The sequence below is a fragment of the Sminthopsis crassicaudata genome, chromosome X (genome assembly GCF_048593235.1).
Source record: "Sminthopsis crassicaudata isolate SCR6 chromosome X, ASM4859323v1, whole genome shotgun sequence".
NCBI lineage: Eukaryota > Metazoa > Chordata > Mammalia > Dasyuromorphia > Dasyuridae > Sminthopsis > Sminthopsis crassicaudata.
In genome coordinates, this window is record NC_133623.1 from 61,320,504 (window position 1) to 61,339,266 (window position 18,763).

Genomic DNA, 18,763 nt, shown 5'->3' on the forward strand with positions numbered 1-18,763 from the left:
TTTTCTGGATAACCTTGAACAAGTCTCTTCTCATTCCTGGGCTTCAGTTTCCTTATCTGTAAAACAGAAAGGTCAAAGTTGATAGCCTTTGAGGTCATTTCCAGTTCTAGAACAAAGTTCTCATCATCGGGGCTTTGAGAATCATCACTTTACAATCTGTGATTTCTCCTCAAGCCTAGAATTGGAGGTGGAGAAATTTGGGATACCAGAACCCCAGTTTATAATACGTGTGTGTGTGTGTGTGTGTGTGTGTGTGTGTGTGTGTGTGTACATCATTAAATTCTCATGTACTTCCCCCCCCTTCCCTTGTATCACTGGTACACATTTTTCCTTTCTCTACTCAAAGGAGGATGCCGGAAACATTACAATTAAGAGAGGGTCCTGGCTAGTCTTCCCTAGTGGCATCTGGGTAACTTAATGAATAGAATATTTGATTTGAAGTCAGGAAGACCTGAATTCACATTTTGCCTCAGACACTTACTGCCATTGCTGAACCTCTCTCAGCCTCAGTTTCCCCATCTGTACAATGGAAATAGCAATAGCACTTACCTCCTAAGGTGATAGTATCAAATGAGATAATGGCTAGAAGGTGCTTTGCAAACCTTAAAGAATACATATTAGCTTTCTTTATTAGTCAAGGGCTGACATCACAAATTCACACTAAATGAAGTCTGTTGTGATGTCCTTGGACAACTCACTGCCAAAGCTGATCCCAACCTCATGGCCTGCTCCAGCCTGGGCTGACCAGCGCTGTATAAAACACTGAAATGTCCTGGCCACTATCTGCTTACTAGGGAAGGGAACTTGGGCACTGAAGGGAGAAGGCAAGTATTCAGAGATACAGGAAAAAAGTAGAGGCTGCAGAGTTCTAGGTGGCTTGTGATCTTGGTGATTCCATGGACCCATGGAGGCCGAAGGCCAAAGGTAGAGCAGGGAGGGGCTGCAGAAGGGAGAGAGCCCTTTCTGGTATGCCATCTATTTTCTTTGCACTTTCACAGACAGAATAAAGCAATCTTCTCTCTGTGTCTTTGTGTTTCTGTCTCTCTCTGTCTCTGTCTCAGTTACTGTTTCTATCTCTCTTTGCCTCTCTTTGTCTCTGTCTTTCTCTGTCTCTGTCTCAGTTAGTCTCTCTCTTCTCTCTCTCTCTCTCTCTCTCTCTCTCTCTCTCTCTCTCTCTCTTTCTCTCTGTCTCTCTATCTCTCTGCCTCTCTCTCTCTCTCTCTGTCTCTCTCTCTTCTCTCTCTGTCTCTGTCTCTCTCTGTCTCTCTCTCTGTCTCTGTCTCTCTCTCTGTCTGTCTCTCTCTCTGTGTCTCTCTCTCTCTTCTCTCTCTGTCTCTCTGTCTCTCTGTCTCTCTGTCTCTCTCTCTCTCTCTCTTCTCTCTCTGTCTCTCTGTCTCTCTGTCTCTCTCTCTGTCTCTCTCTGTCTCTCTCTCTCTCTGTTTCTCTCTCTGTCTCTCTCTGTCTCTGTCTCTCTCTCTCTGTCTCACTGTCTCTTTCTCTCTCTCTCTCTCTCTTCTCTCTCTGTCTCTCTGTCTCTCTGTCTCTCTCTCTGTCTCTCTCTCTCTCTCTGTCTCTCTCTCTCTCTGTTTCTCTCTCTGTCTCTCTCTGTCTCTCTCTCTCTGTCTCACTTACTGTCTCTTTCTCTCTCTCTCTCTCTCTCTCTCTCTCTCTCTCTCTCTCTCTCTCTCTCTCTCTCTCTCTCTCTCTCTCTGTCTCTTTTCCATTTCTATCATGCCACATTCATGTTATAGGAGTCTAGGTCCCAAGATACCCCTTTTTACAGAAAGGCCCCATGAATGGCAGCATCATAGGAATCCAACCACAGCTTGAAATATTATTTCCAGCCCTTTATAGTCAGTTCAATGCAACTGAGTAAGTACTTATTTATTTAAATATCCACAATATGATACCACGAGAAGCTGAAAATAGTGTATTTGAATATTAAAGGTCACATTATAAAAAACAACTGGGAGTGTTAGATTGGCACCTCACACCCAGGAAACTGAAAAAGATAACAAAATATAGATACACTTAGTCCCGGAGGGGTTGTGAATTAGTTCAACCATTCTGGAAAACAGCAAAAAATTATTCTAAGAAAATGTACTTTATAACCAGGGTCATTGAAGTAGCTTTAAAAAAATGCAAAGAAGAGAACATAAGGAAGGCCGGAAAAAAAAGTATAAACATAGCGAGCAGTTTAAGCTACAAGTTTAACTTAGTAGCAGTTAAATTGAAAAGCAAGCTGTACAGAAGAGACAACTGCTCAACTATGTATACAGACATTCCCATTTTATTGAATTGTTAAGTTTAGAATTAAAAAAAAAAACAGAAAAATAGTGTACCCAAATATCCATACCTCCTGGCCCAGAAATTCCACTGCTTCACATGTGATCAAGGAGGTCAAGGATAGAAAGCAAGGTCCTATATACACCGACCTATTTATAGAGTCCTTTTTGTAGTAGCAAAGAACTAAAAATAAAGGAGCGGTCTGTTGATCAAAGAATGGCTAAACAAATTGTGGTTTGTAAATGCAATGGAGTATTAATTCACTATAAGAAATCATGAGTATGAAGAACACAGAGAAACATGGGAAGAATCATATGAATTGATGCAAAGTAAAATATACAGCTCCAAAAAACAATTTACACAATGACTACAACAATGAGCAGCAGCAACAACAAAGAAATTAAATGATGTCTATAAGGGTTAAGCTTAATTGGTCCCCAAGATAAAATTTCCTCCTTAATTGGCAGATTTAAGCAACTATGGGTGTTTGTTAGTTCTGATGAATTGCTTTCTCTTCTTTGTTATAATGGATGGTGAGAGGAAAGTGGAAAGGATTTATTTGGAAAAGAAGGTGATGGTTAAACAAAAGATTGCAATTATTTTTTCAATGGTTTTAATGGGGCCCTGAGTCAATTTACCATTTGTAACTAGTTTTAGGCACTTCTTGAGCCCTAGAGCTCCAGGAGCCTACATGATTTACCTTGATCTGGCCCAGATATGCTAGGTACTGTGCAGATGTGTGTGAGTGTGTGTGAGTGCAGAATGGGGGTGTGCTTCAAATATTAATGGTACATTCTCAGCTCCAATGTAACTCAGCTTTCTTCTCTGTGTCAGAAGGGGCCGAATTAGATGCTTATGGATGGGGAAACTGAGGCAGAGGGAGATGAAGCGTCTTGGCCAAGATTAGTAAAGTGATTATGGGATCATAGCCCAACTCATTTGCGTCCAGTTACCCAAGTAGCTTGTTGCATAGGCCGAATTGGAACTCAGTCCTTTGACTAAGTGCAGCAATCTTTCTACTTCTAGTGACATTCTGTCAGACCCTGTGAATATGTAGAAGTTGCACAGTATTAACTCCGAATTTGGAGTCAGAAGACTTGGGTTCAAATTCTACCTCTTCCATTTACCACTTGTGGAACATTGGGCAAGCCTCAGTTTTCTTCTCTGTAAAATGGGAAAATTGATGGACACGAAGGTCCTTTCCAGCTGCAGATCTCTGATTTTGTCATCTTATAAATGTGCTACAAACCCAATTCAAAGGAAAAATGTGATCACATAACATGATTTGCCTGGAGGAGGCAAATTTGGATCTTAAAAGAGATGGATCTGCAGAGGGGAGAGGGATGGGCATGCTAGGAAGGGGACATGGCTGGAGCAGAGGCACTGAGATGAGAATACTGGGAAGAATCAGGGAGAGATGGACAAAACTCCCCATCTTGAACTCAGTTCCATTGCTCTTCGGGGCCTTTTGTTTGGATTTCCACCATTGCTGTGACCTCTCTTTACTTTGGAGCCAGTTGGGTCTCCCTGGGCCCAAGGCACTCAGGGAGGCAACTAGCACTAGACTAGCTCGGAGGAGTCCACAGTCACGTGGGTCCTGGATCCTCTCGAACTCGCTTCTGGGCTGTATTTACCTAGCACGGCATATTTCCTATAAGGAACCAAAGCTTCTTTATTCAGACTTCAACTTACATATGTCCAAACAAAGACGTTATAGAGTGCTCATTTATAAACTCTTGGCTGCCCTGGAGTTTGGGCAGGAAATACCAGTTTTTTACATGGTGTCAAAAATTAATCGGCTTCCCATCTCCTCCCACAAAAATGTTTCTCAGTGGATGTAAAGCAGGGGGAGTGCAGGGGGAGATCCCGCCGCCATTGGTTCAATCTGTCTTCTCATAGATTCCCCCCTCCCCCTATAAATCAAAGGGGAATGCAGAGCTGCTGTTTATCTTTGCAAGTGAACAGAGGGGCCAATTTATAGAGGCCAAACTTTTACTCTCCGGTAGGCCCCATCTGGAATGTCATCCCCCCACCTTGCAGTTCATGGCTTCAAATCGCTGAACCGGGGCTGACGGCTAGCATGGGTGGCGGGGGTATCCGTGGCCTGGATGTGGCCTGGGGGGCCGAAATGTTGGACGACCTCCCCTCTGAGCCTTCCCCATCCCTATCCCTAACTCATAACTCGGATAATATTTTAGGATCATAGATCTGAAGCTGGAAGGGATGTCTGGGGCTGTCTAGTCCTGGCCTGTCTCATTTTACAGAGAAGGAAACTGAGACCCAGAAAGTTAAAATGACTTGCTCAAGGTTACTTGGACATAAATCACAAATTAAAGGCTAAAAGAGACTTGAGAGATCACGTATAAGATTCTTGACCTGGAATCTATGTACTTTTTGTTGTTGTTTTTTTTTTTTTTTTTTTTTTTGGTAAATATTTTGCAAATTATTTCAATTTAATTTGTTTCCATTTTCTTACTGTGAATTTTATACATTTCAAGTATTCTGAGAAGGGGTACATAACTTTCACCAGCCTGCTAGAGAATTTCCAGGATATCCAAAAGGTTAAGAGGCCCCGACTTAATCTAAGCCCCTCATTTTATGCATGGGGAAACTGAGGCAGAGGGAGATGAAGCATTTTGCCCAAGGTTAGAAAGGCGATCGTGGGATTGTAGCCCGACTCATTTGTTCCCAGGTACCCAAGTAGCATGTTGCATAGGTCGAATTGGAACTTAGTCCTTTGACTAAATGCTCAGCTCTCTTTCTACCGCACCATGTTGTATTATTTCAGGAAATCGAGACGGCACTCTCAGGGTTGGAGAATCAGGGAGGACGTGGCACTTGAGTTGGATTTTGGGGGAAAAAGAATTTCAACAAGTGCCTATCCCTGGCACTCGGCCCGTGCTCCCTGGCACTTAGCCCCGATCCCTGGAACATCAGCCCTCAGCCCAGCAGTGGCGGTTATTTAAAAATGTTTTCCTTCGAGCAATGGAAGATTTATATACATTTGGAAAAGTCCAGAACCTTGGGGCCAGTGCCCTCCACCCCTTCAGAACAGAGCCCATAGTGTATATGTACTGTCCAAGGGGGAGTATCTGCCCGCCTACAGTCCTAGCTTGAGTTGGCAGATTTGGAAAAGCAGCAAATGTTTCTTCAGCTGATTTCTGCATCCCTTGTCCCCCTTCCAGTGCTGTCCCCTCAGGCACCCAGGGATGGCCTCCCTCATCTGGCATCCTGGGCCTCCGGAGCATTGCTTTTCCCCATCCTGGTCCAGACAGCAGAAGTTGCCATGTGGAAAGACGTGCCCCTTAAATCCTGAAAGTTTGCCAACATCTGAAAGGGACAGATTCTTACTCAGGTCTATAGGGCTTTATAAGGAGGTATGATGCCATAAAGGTAAAAACTGAGGCTGAAAGAGATGGGAGTGAGAGACAGACAGACACAGAGACAGAGACAGATGGTGAGACACAGAGAAAGACACAGAGTGAAAGAGAGACAGAGACAGAGAGACAGAGAAAGAGAGAGAGAGAGAGAGAGACAGAGAGAGACAGAGAGAGAGAGAGAGAGACAGAGAGAGACAGAGAGAGACAGAGACAGAGAAAGAGAGACAGAGAGAGAGAGAGAGACAGAGACAGAGACAGAGACAGAGAGAGAGAGAGAGAGAGAGGAGAGAGAGAGAGAGAGAGAGAGAGAGTAGAGAGAGAGAGAGAGAGAGAGAGAGAGAGAGAGAGAGGAGAGACAGAGAGACAGAGAGAGACAGAGACAGAGAGAGAGAGATAGAGAGAGATATCCAGAGAGACCTTAATATGTGCATCCTCTTTGGGGGAAGATTCAATTACTTTGAAAGAGGCCTTCTAGAGATAGCACTTCAGTGAAAAGTATGATTCTTCTGATGGGAATTAAGAATCAGTGAAGATTCATAATTCTCTGGGTGAAAAGGATCTTTGGATATTTTTCAAATTACCCCCAATAGGCCGAAGGTAACTCTATAGCAAGAGGCAGAAAGACAGAGACAGAGACAGTGAGACAGAAAAAGATTCAGAAAGAGAGATAGAGACAGACAGACAGAAAGACAAAGAGACAGACAGACAGACAAATGGGGAAAGGATCGAGGAAGGGAAAAGAGAGAGAAACAGACAGAGACAGAGAGAAAATGAGAGTGAGACAGAGAGAGAAAATGAGAGTGAGAGAGACATGAGAGAAAGATGAGAGAGAGAGATGAGAGAGGAGAGTATAGACAGGGAAAGAAAAGAGAGAGGTAGAAAAACAGAGACAAACAGGAAGGGAAAAGAAAGAGACAAAGGTGATTTTCCCACGTTCTCACATCAAACAAGCTCTTTTTAAAAATGATAGCTTTTTATTTTCCAAATCCATGCAAAGAGAGTTTTCAATATCCACCCTTGCAAAACAAATTTTCCCCCTCCCCCCCACTCCTTCCCCCAGACAGAAAGCAATCCAATATAGGTTAAACATCTGCAATTCTTCCATACATATTTCCACATCTATCATAGCAAGATTTTTGTTGTTGATTTACAAATTGGTTTCATTTCCCCCCTCCCAGTTTTCTTTTGATAAAGCAGCAAAGGGAGGAACACTTTCATCTCTGTTCTTTGGGATCAAGCTTCATCAGTGTCATCTTTTAAAATATAGGTTTTATTGATATCTGTTGCATTTTTCTTAACTTATCTGTCTACTCCCTCAAGTCAAAAAAAAGAAAAAATAACATTTCAGCAAAACTAAGCAAGCCAGGGACAACAGCTGACATTATGTGCTGCATTCCACATGTGTACTCCCACATCCCCGCAGAAGTTGGGGAGCCTGGTCTTTGGCTCTTCTTTGGGGTGAAGGGGTGGCTCAACTTCAGCTTGTTGTTAAGGAAAACAAAAGGAAGAGCATCTGAGATGGAGGAGCTCAGCAGGCTGGAGAATGGCTAGAGAGCACAGGACAGATACACAGAGGTGGAAGGATGGCTGTACAATTAGAGCTTCAAAACAGATTTGGGAGGAGATAATGCTAATACTAAACATTTAAGATTTGTAAAAATACTTTAGAAATATAATTTCATTATATTTAGATATTTATTCATTATGTTTATATATTATCTTCTCACAACAATCCTGGGAGGTAGGTGCTATTATCACCTCCATTTTACAGATGGGGAAACTGAGGCAGTAGAGGTTAAGTGACTTTTGTCCCGGGTCACACAGCTAATAAGTATTTGAGGCAACATTTGAACTCAGGTTTTCCAGAGCTCTCTCCACTGCGCCTCTTAATTGAATGCTCTGAGGAAGAAGTAGCCAGGGACATGAGGTTCTTGTAGTTCTTCCAGCATCACCTGCTTATAGAGCTGCCACTGAGTGGGGCTCAGGCCCCCATTGCTCCTCCCTAAAGTCCACATCCCTCAAGAACACTGCTTCCTGGTCTAGGGCCAAGGGGACCCTGAGGGACCTGCTATTCTCCAGGGGATTCCGTGACACCCCCTGAGCTCTCTCTGCTTTCCTGCTTGCTCCCCTTTCCATCTCATCTGGCAAGTTTCTGAGGCAAAGTTCAGATCCAGAATTCTCTGTTCCAAGTCTGGGGTTCTGTACACACATACAATAAACAGGACTTCGGCTCTGGCCTGCTCACTTCTCCCTTTCTTTCTCCATTGAACTTATAACTGTATTATAATATATTATATATGTATTACATATAACTGTATTAGCTCTGGGCCCTGTTCTCTCCCTAGGGAGCTGGAAAGTGAATGTGGCTAATATGAGAACAGATGAGAACTGTAATATGTGAATCCCTTCTGGGCTAAGATTCGAATTTTGAAAGAGGCCTTCTAGAGATAGCATCTTAAGTGAAAAGTATGATTCTTCTGGTGGGAATTAAGAATCAGTGAAAGTTCATAATTCTCTGAGTGAAGAGGGTCTTTGGGTACTTTTCAAATTACCCCCCATAGGCCGAAGGTAACTCTATAGGTATGGTGGGGATCATATTTCTCTCACTTGCTGCCCATGTGACCATAAACAAGTCAGTTCCCCTTCCTAGATCCCAGTTTCCTCCTATGTAAAAATGAGGTACTTGGATTACAGGAATGGCCTTCCAGCTAGATCTGGAATTCTGATCTTATAGATTGGACATGGAAGAGTCTGGAAGCTGAGCATCCAATTAGGAGGCTATGGTCAAAATCCAGCTAAGAGGCCATGAGAATCTGAAGTGGGATGGTGATGGTGTAAGTGGAGGGAGCATTGACAGAGCTGGCATGTGGAGGGTAGGGGAAAGAGAGATATCGATGTGCGTTCTCCTTGACCCTGAGATACCGATACCGATACTAGACCTATAATCCGAGAGATCAGAGAACCAGGAAATGGATCCATAGTTACAAACAAATTTCTGGTAGTTCTTTTTGTGGTAGCAAAAAAATGGAAATTGGGGGACGGGATATTACATTTATTGGGGAACGGTTGAACAAGATGTGATATATGATTATGGAAAGAAAGGGATGACCTGGGGAAACCTATAGAAATTGCTGCAAAGTGAAGTGATCAAGAACACAGTAACAGCAAATTGTAATGGAGAGCTACTTTGAAATTCTTATCAACTGATTTTTCTTGGACAACATGATGAATATGGAAATATGTTTAGGAGAATTGTATACATTTAACCTGTATCGGATTGCTTACTGTCCAGGGCAGGGAAAAGAGGGAGTAAAAATTGGAACGTGAGGTTTTGCACAAGCGAATGTTGAAAACTATCTTTGTATATATTTGGAAAAATAAAAAAGTTATTATAAAAAAAGAATCTTATCAACTCTGATTAACACAGTAACCCATAATAAAACATGCTGTTCACTTCTAGATAGAGAGCTGATTGACTCAAATTGTAGACAGAAGTGTATTTTTGTTTCCTTTCTTTTTCTTGTTTGTGAAAAATGGACTCACTAATGCAAAAAAATTGTTTTGCATGATTTATATATATATATATGTATATATATATATTTTTTTTTTCCCCTATATTGCTGCCACTGTTTTTCTTGCCTTCCCAGAGGGGAAGAAGGAAGTGAAAGAATTTGGCACTGGAAATAAAATTAAATTGAATTTTTACAAAAGAAAGGGAAAAGTTGAAGGTGATAGCTTTGAGGTTAGCAACAAGGGTGACCATAAGGGTGATAATGCCCTTGGCAGAAACAGGGAAGTTAAGAGCGAGAGGAAGATTGGGGAATGGGGATAAGGGAAAAATGATTTCTGTTTTGAAATTTTGAGTTTGAGATGGCTGCAGGATATCCTACAGGGCCAACTGGATGGGGCAATGGAGAGAGAGCTGGCCTGGTAGTCAGGAGGATGCATTTAAATGTCACATCAGACATGGGCAATGGGATTTAGGAGTCATTTAACTTCTCTTTGACCTCAATTTCCTCAACTGAAAAATGGGAATAATAATGTAATAATGGAGATTCCTTACTGGGTTTATGTGACGATCAAAGGAGATCATATTGGTAAAAACACTTAGCACAGTGCTATATAAATGATTATTCCTTTTTCTCCTCCAGAACATCCAGTTGGAGATGTCCACCAATAGGCAGTTGGTAGTACAGGAACGTAAGCCAGGAGAATAACTAGGCCTGGATACACAGAGCTACTCTTTGCTTAAAAAGAGAATTGAATTGTGGGAATTAGTGAGGTCACAAGAAGATCACTATGTAGAGAGAATAGAGACAAGGGGTCCCAGGATTGAACCTAAAGGCCCTTCATTTTTGAAGAGGACCATAAAATCAGGGAGATGACGCCATGACATGCAAGGGAACTGGACTTCAGTGAGGGAGGGCTGAATAGGACACTCATATTTAAGAGAATTGTTTCTTCCTTCTACGTGGAAGTTATTTACCACAAAATAAAAGTAATTGTCAATTACAGGAAGTATACAGAGTTCTAGATTTATTAAATTCTCATTAAGCAAATTAGACTTTTGAGAGAGATCCATATTTCAAAAAATACCTATGTGACCTTTACTGTACAATACTGAGCTCTCTAGGTGGGCTCAGTAGTAGAGTGCAGAGTCTGGAGTCAGAAAGATATGAGTTTAAACTAGTTTAGACACTTAGTAGCTTTATGACACTTGACAAATCACTTCACCCTATTTGCCTCAGTTTCTTCATCTGTAAAGTGAGCTGGAGAAGGAAAGGGGAAACCATCCCAGTATCTCTGCCAAGAAAACCTCCAATGGGATCACAGAGAGAGAACATGACTGAAAATGACTCAACAACATGGCGCTCCCTCACCTCCATAGCCTTCCACCTCTGATCAAAAATAAAACAAAACCCTCCCCAAACCCCCAAATCCAACAACGGCCCCCAAATCAACAGCCTCCAATGAAAAGCGGGAGAGTGGAGAGACTTCCACCACAGCCACCATGGCTAGATGGGGGCTGGCTTGAGACCTCCCAGCTGAGACAGGAGACCTTTGCCCGATTCAGCCCACCCACCCAAGTGAGTATCTGTCTTCCGTTCCTCCTCGCTCTATGTGGGGAATCTGTCCATGACCCCCACGTATCATCCATCCTGTCCGGCCCCCGTGTGCCTAACCTCCGCATGTTCTTCCTCTTGGTTCCGGCCAGGCTCCCATGTGGCTGGCCCCGGCCGCCCTTCCCCCCCCTCCCCCGTGTGTTGCTTTTCTGGCTTCTCTGTCCCTAGACCCTATGTCCTTGAAGCAGAAACAATCAACTGGCCTTCTGGGGGGGGGGCGTAGCTCCCTCCCGTCTTCCTTTCCTCCCTTCTACGTGTCCCTGGACAAATTCGCACTGACTTATTTGGGAGAAAGGAGTAGGGCATTGAATTTAGTATGAATCATTTTCTTCTTAATTCGCCGTTATTGATTTAAAGATAAGCTGACCACCATGGCCAGGAAAGAAACAGGGAAATATGCACAGCCTCTCATTGATGGAAATTTCATTATGGAAGGACCTTCTTGGTAGCCAGGTGAAAGTTGGAGATGAGCTAGGATCGTTCCCAGGTGTCCATCTAAGTATCTCAGCAACCTCAGAGGCCTGGGATCCCACATCAAGCAAATAGGAAAGGGAAGAAAGGAAAGGGAGTGAAGCGTCTGAACCCCCATATTAGCCCCAGGTATCGGCTTAACCCAGGGCTGCTCAGCAGCTTTCTTTTCATAACCCAAAGAAGTCTCGGCTCTAAAGCTCTAGGAGACTGTGTGATTTTTTCCAGTCCCTGGGGCTGAAGCTCCTGCCTCTCTATCATCTCCACTTTAAGATGCAGGAAATCTCTAGGAACTTGGGTGCTACCAGCTCTTCCTAACTCTAGGTCGAGTCTTCCATCCACTGGGCCAGTTAGCTGTCTCTCTTCAAGGCTGACCCTCTATCCCCTATATCAATATACCACTCCTGACCAGGACAGTGCTTGTGGAGAATGGATTATATCAAATTAGGGAGAAAAGGCCTCAACTTACTAATATGAACGTGTCTGCAGGTGGTCTCCAAGAAGCAAAAGCAGCTCATATTCACACAAGTAGGTGGCCATTTGCAAATAAATAGGTTTTCTCTAAAAAAAATCACTCCCTTCAACATTGAGAGGATTCAAAGCAGTTCCACTTGTTCAGTGATGGAGAGAGCCATCTATACCCAGAGAGGACTATGGGAACTGAGGGTGGAACACAACATAGCACTTTCATTTTGTTGTTGTTGTTTGCTTGCATTTTGTTTTCTTTCTCAGTTTTTTTCTTCCTTCTTGATCCAATTTTTCTGGTCCAACAAGATAACTGTATATATATATATTGGATCTAATATGTATTTAAACTTATTTAACAAGTATTGGACTACCTGCCAGCTAAGGGATAGGGTGGGGGGAAGAAGGGGAAAATGTGCAACAAAAGGTTATGCAAGGGTCAATGTTGGAAAATTTACCCAGGTAGATGCTCTGTAAATAAAAAGCTTTAATAAAAAAAAAACCACAACCCTAACCTTATATGCAATTTTATGAACAGAAGTATAGAACAACCACAAAGACCAGATATCAAGGAATGTACACATTTACAGTAGGGGCCCAGTGGTGTTTGCAGGCAGCAGGAAAGGAGCCAGGAGAACTCACTATCACCTTCCCTTCAAGCCCAACCCTCTTAGGAACATTCCTATTTCTGCCCAGAGAATCACTACCCTTCCATTCACCCAGCTTCATGGGCCTCAATGCCATAATTGAGTTCTCCTTCCCTTCATACATCCAATCCATCGCCAAAACCTTTCCATTCCCCTCCCCACCACTCCGGGCCTCCTCATTCAGTTTTCTGTCATTTATTTCCTGGATCACAGCGACTGATCTCTCAGCTTCCACTCTTTCCCCTCTCCCATCCACTCTCCATGCAATTCCCAAAGGAATATTCCCAAAGCAGAGAAAGGGCTACTAATGCTATTCCCTGACTCAATAAACTCCAGTGGTTCCCCGTTCCCGTGAGCATCAAAACCAACATTCCTCTATGTTTGGTCTTTAAAGCCCTTTACAACTTGGCTCTGACTTCTCTTTCTAGGATTATTATGCATGGCTCTCATCTGGCCCAGGAAAACTGTTCTTGTTGTTCTTCTTCCCATAAGACATTTCACCTCCCATCCCTGCGCTCTTGCATGGCTGCTCCCCTATGCCTGTCCTCCTTACCACCACCTCAGAATTTCTAGTTCTCTCCAAAGCTCGGCTCAGAATCCATCTCACATGAGACTTTAAATCCCCTTCAGCTGCTAGTATCCCCCTTCTATTTATTTGTTCTAATATATATTTTATTATATATATATTTATAATATATATATATATATATAAATACATATATATGTTTATATATATTTATAATATATGTGAAAACAATATTTTGACATTTTTTAAAAAATGGAATTCCAAATTCTGTCCCTCCCTTCTCCTTCTCCCTCTCCCTCTCCTCCTCCCTGAGCCAGTCAGCATTCAGACATAGGTTATAAATGTGCAATTCTATATAAGATTTCCATATTGGACATTTCTCCTCTTGAATATAGTTACATAGAGACACACTTGTTTTCTCCCCATAGAGAATGTAAGATCTTTGAGGATAGGGACCGTTTTATTTCTTTGTATTCCCAGTGCCTAGTACAGTGTCTGAGATACCTTAGTTGCTTAATTGATTGATTGAGCTAGTGGATCCGGGATAGGATGGATTACAACAAAAAAAAAGGGCAAGATCCCAGAGGATCTTCTGGTTCCCACCACCGCTCAATGCAATGGGTCTTTGGGTTGAAATTAGGGAACTCTGGGCCAGGAACTCAGTCCCACATGGAACTGAGGACTCTGCCTCCGGGGTCTTTCCTTCTGGGACACTCACTGTTAGTGAGTCAGGCATGAGTGATGGGGAGGCAGGGAGAAAGGGTCTTCACTGGAATAAGCTTCAGGAAAACAGAGGCCCAACAGTCTAGGTGTCTAAGCTTGGGCCCGACCTGCTTCCCAGTCCCCCTCAGACTTTTCTTAGGTCTTTGGTTAAAGCCAGTCAGCACGCCCAGGGCTATGAATAGGCTCTCTGTAGAGACAGGAGTGGATAGTTTCCAACCCAGTGAGCGAATTTATGCAAATGGAAGCCTACTGACTTACATTTTAAAATTAGAGATGGTTTCTAATGGGAAAATCCCCTCAATAAACTAAGGCGACAGGATACCATAGAGGAAAGGGCAGTGAATCGGGCAATAAGACACCTTGATTTGAATCCCAGTTATGTCCACTAATCAACTATAGGACCTGGAAAAACGAAGTCTCTTCTCTCTGGGTCTGTTTTCTCTTCTTCTTATATACTAGTTGTGAGATCTTGGACAAGTCCTTTCACTCTGGGCTTCAGTTTTTCCAACTGTGTTTGGCAAGGTTTGGAAAATGGTTGATAAATGTTTTTTCCCCTTTCATTCACCATATCATCTGGCTAATATTTAATATCTCTTTCCTCCTTTTTCCCACTTCAGTCCTGCTCTGTCAGAGCTGTTTTAGAAATCAAATGAGATAATAGGTTGAACTAAATGATCCCTAAGGCACCCTGTAGTTCTGGCATTATATGGTTAGGCTCTTAACATGTTGTAGGCCTGTTTGCTTTGACATTTCACTGGCTTTGGTACTTCCCCTTGGCTACTGGCCACCTCTCTATTTCTTAGAAAAAAGGCCTTTGCATTTCTTTCTATAAAATCAGCTTTTTAAAAAAATTAAAACTTTTTTATTTTCAAAACAAATGCATAGCTAATTTTCAACATGTACCCTTGCAAACCTTGTGTTCCAAATTTTTTCTCCCTCCTTTCCCTCTACTCCGTCTCCTAGAGGGCAAGTAATCCAAACTAAGGTAAGCATGTGCAATTCTTCTATACATATTTCCACAATTATTTTGCTGCACAAGAAAAACCAGATCAAAAAGGAAAAAAATGAGAAAGAAAACAAAATGCAAGCAAACAACAGCAACAAGAGTGAAAATGCTGTGTGGTGAACCACACTCAGTTCCCACAGTTCTCTCTCTGGGAGCAGATGGCTCTCTCCATCACAGGACCATTGGAACTGGCCTGAATCACCTTGCAGCTGCAAAGAGCCACGTCCATCACAATTGATCATCACATAATCTTGCTGTTGCCGTGTACAATGATCTAGTTCTTCTCACTTCCCTCAGCATCAGCTCTTGTAAGTCTCTCCAGGCCTCTCTGAAATTATCCTGCTCGTCCTTTCTTATAGAACAATAAAATTCCATAACATTCATGTGCCATAATTTATTCAGCCATTCTCCAATTGATGGTTGCAGTCCCTTGCAACTAGAAAAAGGCTGCTACAAATGTTTTTGCACATGTGGGTCCCTTTATGATCCCTTGGGATACAGAGCCAGTAGAGACCCTGCTGGATCAGAGTGTGTACGGTTTGATAGCTCTTTGGACAAAGTTCCAAAGTCACATGATGTCACCATCCACCACAGACTAGCTTGTTTCCAAGGAGGAATCTAGTCACCGTGATGACTTGGAAACATTCTCTTGCTGTGAACTGGGGGAAGGGAGAATTCAAGGTTTATTTCCCCAGTTAAGCTTCTTGAAGGCAAATTCCTCCCCCCCTCATTTGGATATCATCAAGGGAAACTCTTGCCTTTGGCCCCATCTCCCCAAAGGAAATGCACACCGTGCCCAGTGCTTACCCCCTTCTAATAATACTAGTCATTTTAAAAAATGAAAGGTTTTTATTTTTAATTTATTTTTTATTTTTATTCTGTGACATCAACCCTTGCAAAACCTTGTGTTCCAATCCCCCCCCTTCGTTCACCCCCTCTCCTAGATGGCAAGCAGTCCAATATATGTTAAACATGGTAGAAATACAGAATACTAGTAATTTTTGTCATGTAACAGCAATGTAACAGAAATTAAAGCATTCTTGTACCTATTGGACCTCGGGAAGAAAAGGGCCCAAAATCATACATAGGATCCCAGAGTTAAAGCTCGAAGGGCTCTGGGATGCCCTCTTGTCCAACTCCCTCTTAATACAGAAGAGATAACTGAGGCACAGGGAGGGAAGGGGACTGGTTGAAGGTCACATGAGTAGTAAACGTCAGAGGTAGAATTTGAACCTATATTTTCTGGGTCTAAATCAAGCTCTTGTAATTATACCAAATCACATTGCAAGTGAATAGCAGAGCTAAGATTAGAACCCAGGACTCTTTGCACAGAACCTCACTCACTCTCTGTTTCACATCTGGAGGCTTAATTTCTAAGGACTGATTTGAGGGCTAGACAGGTAAGGCTTATCTTGATATCTATGGTCCCTGAAAAGCCATAATTCTCCTCCTTCTCCCCCCCCCCCAAAAAAAAATCCCACACCACTCCAAAGCCCCAATTTCCTGGGAGCATTCTGCAAGAAGAAATTTCTGCCCGATGACGCCTTTGTACATCTTTCCATTGCTTTGGAATCCACACTCTAGGTTCCAAAAGAGCGCCTCTCCTAAGAAATATTGCCATTGGCAGCCTTGGCGGAGGCCGGGACAGTGTAGAGTTTTTGCCTCAAACACTCATTTCCAAGCAGGAAGAGGAGTCTATAGGAACTCTGTGTGAGTGTGTATATGTGTGTGTTTATCTGTGTGTACATATGGGTATGTATTTATTTGTACATATATATATATATATGTGCATGTCTGTGTATTTGTGTATTTATGTGTGCATCTATCTGTATGTGTATGTATATATGTACTTGTGTATTTACATCCTTGTAGTTATCTGTGGACATGTATGTACATATGTATTTGTGTATTTTTATGCTTGTATTTATCTGTGGACATATGTGTGTATATTTATCTGTGTGTATGTATGCATTTGTGTATTTACATCAGTGTATTTATCTGTGAACACATGGATGTGTGTATATGTGTGTATTTGTATATTTATCTATGTGTATGTATGTGTCTGTATATATATGTATTTATGTATTTACATGCATGTATTTATCTGTGGACATATGTATGTGTATGTGTTTATATGTGTGTGTATTTGTGTATTTATCTGTGTGTATATATATATGTATTTGTGTATTATGTGTGTGTATCTGTATACATATGCATGTATTTATCTGTGTATATGTATATCTACTTATATATGTATGCATGTGTATATATGTGTGTATTTGTGTATTTTATGTATGTGTATGTGTGTATTTGTGTATTTATCTGTGTATATGTATGTGGCTGTGTATATATATATGGCTGTGTATATATATATATGGCTGTGTATATATATATATATATGTATTTGTGTATTTATGTGTGTGTATCTATCTGTATACATATGTATGTATTTGTGTATTTACATACGTGTATTTATCTGTGAACATATGTATGTTTGTATATATGTGTGTATTTGTATATTTATCTGTGTGTATGTATGTTTCTCTCTGTGTATGTATATATGTATGTATTTGTGTATTTACATGCATGTATTTATCTGTGGACATATGTGTGTATTTGTGTATTTATCTGTGTGTGTATATATGTATTTGTGTATTTATGTGTGTATCTATCTGTATACATATGTATGTATTTATCTGTGTATGTATGTGTATGTGCATATCTACTTGTATATGTATGTATGTATGTGTATATATGTGTGTATTTATCTGTGTGTATATATGTATTTGTGTATTTATGTGTGTATCTATCTGTATATATGTATGTGTACATATGTGTGTACGTGTGTATCACTGTATGTATGTGTATGTGTGTATATGTGTTTGTGTATTTTTAATGTGTGTAGTTATCTGTGTATGCATGCATGTATATGTATAAATGTGTATTTATGTGTGTATGCATGCATGTGTATTTATTATGTGTGTATGCATGTCTATGTATTGTGCATATAGGTGTGTGTCCATGTGTATGTCCATGTGTGTTTGTGTGTGCACCTGAATGGTTCCATGGGTGCAAGAAGTCGAGGGGTCTGGCGTTCTTTCTGCGAATTTTGAAGGAAGCTCCTTCTGTATTTGGATGGAAACCAGCGGGGAGCCGGTCTCCAGTGTCCACATTTGCACTGAGGTACAAGTGTATAAATAATGGACTTTTTTGTGCTAGAGCTCCGAGTGCTGTAGTAACCTTGGGATCCTAAGTTAGAACTGGAAGAGATCCCAGAGCCCATCTAGAACAATCTCTTTTTACGGAGGAGGAAGCTGAGGCTCAGAGAAGGAAGGGACTTATCCAAAGTCACACCTAAGATCCTCAGTCTAGAGTTGGAAGAGGCCTTGAGGGCCATTTGGTCCAACGCCTTCATTTTACAAAAAAGGAAACTGAGGCTCAGAGAAGAAAGGGACTTATCTGAGGTCACAATAAGATCCTTGATCTAGGGTCAGAAGAGACCTCAGAGGCCATTGATCCCTTAATAACAAGTGCTCATCCCTGAATACTTGCAGACCTTCAGTGAGGGAAGCCTCCTATTTCTCAGGCAGTCCTTGGGACAGCTCTAATTAGGAGAAAATCACTTCATTTTCCATGAGCCTCAGCTTCCACAATCCTAAAGTACTGAACACATATTTACTAAACATCCAGATAATCCACTGCAGGATCTTTGCCAAGAAAACCGGCTCACAGAGACTCAGCCCCGACTGAAATGACCCAATGAGCAGGTGCCAGGCTCTATGCTAGTCATTTGGAAGGCAAGAATAAAAATGAAATTATCCTTGCCTTCAAACATCTTACAATCAAAAAAACGGATTCGAGATGCAGAACTGAAAGGCAATTTAGTAGCTTCTTAGTACGTTCCTCTCATTTTCGGGGGAAGAAACTGAGGTCTGTAGAGATGGAGTGACTGGCCCAAGATCACACAGGTAGTAAGTGGTAAAAGCAGGATTTGAACCCAGGGCCTCTGACTCCATGTATAACTCTAGTTTCCGTTGCACCACGTAACCGAGTTCGGAGGACCGACTCTGGGGTTCACCTCCCTGCTCTGGCCTTTATTCTCTGGATGTCCTTTTCTACACCTATTCCAGAATATTTCC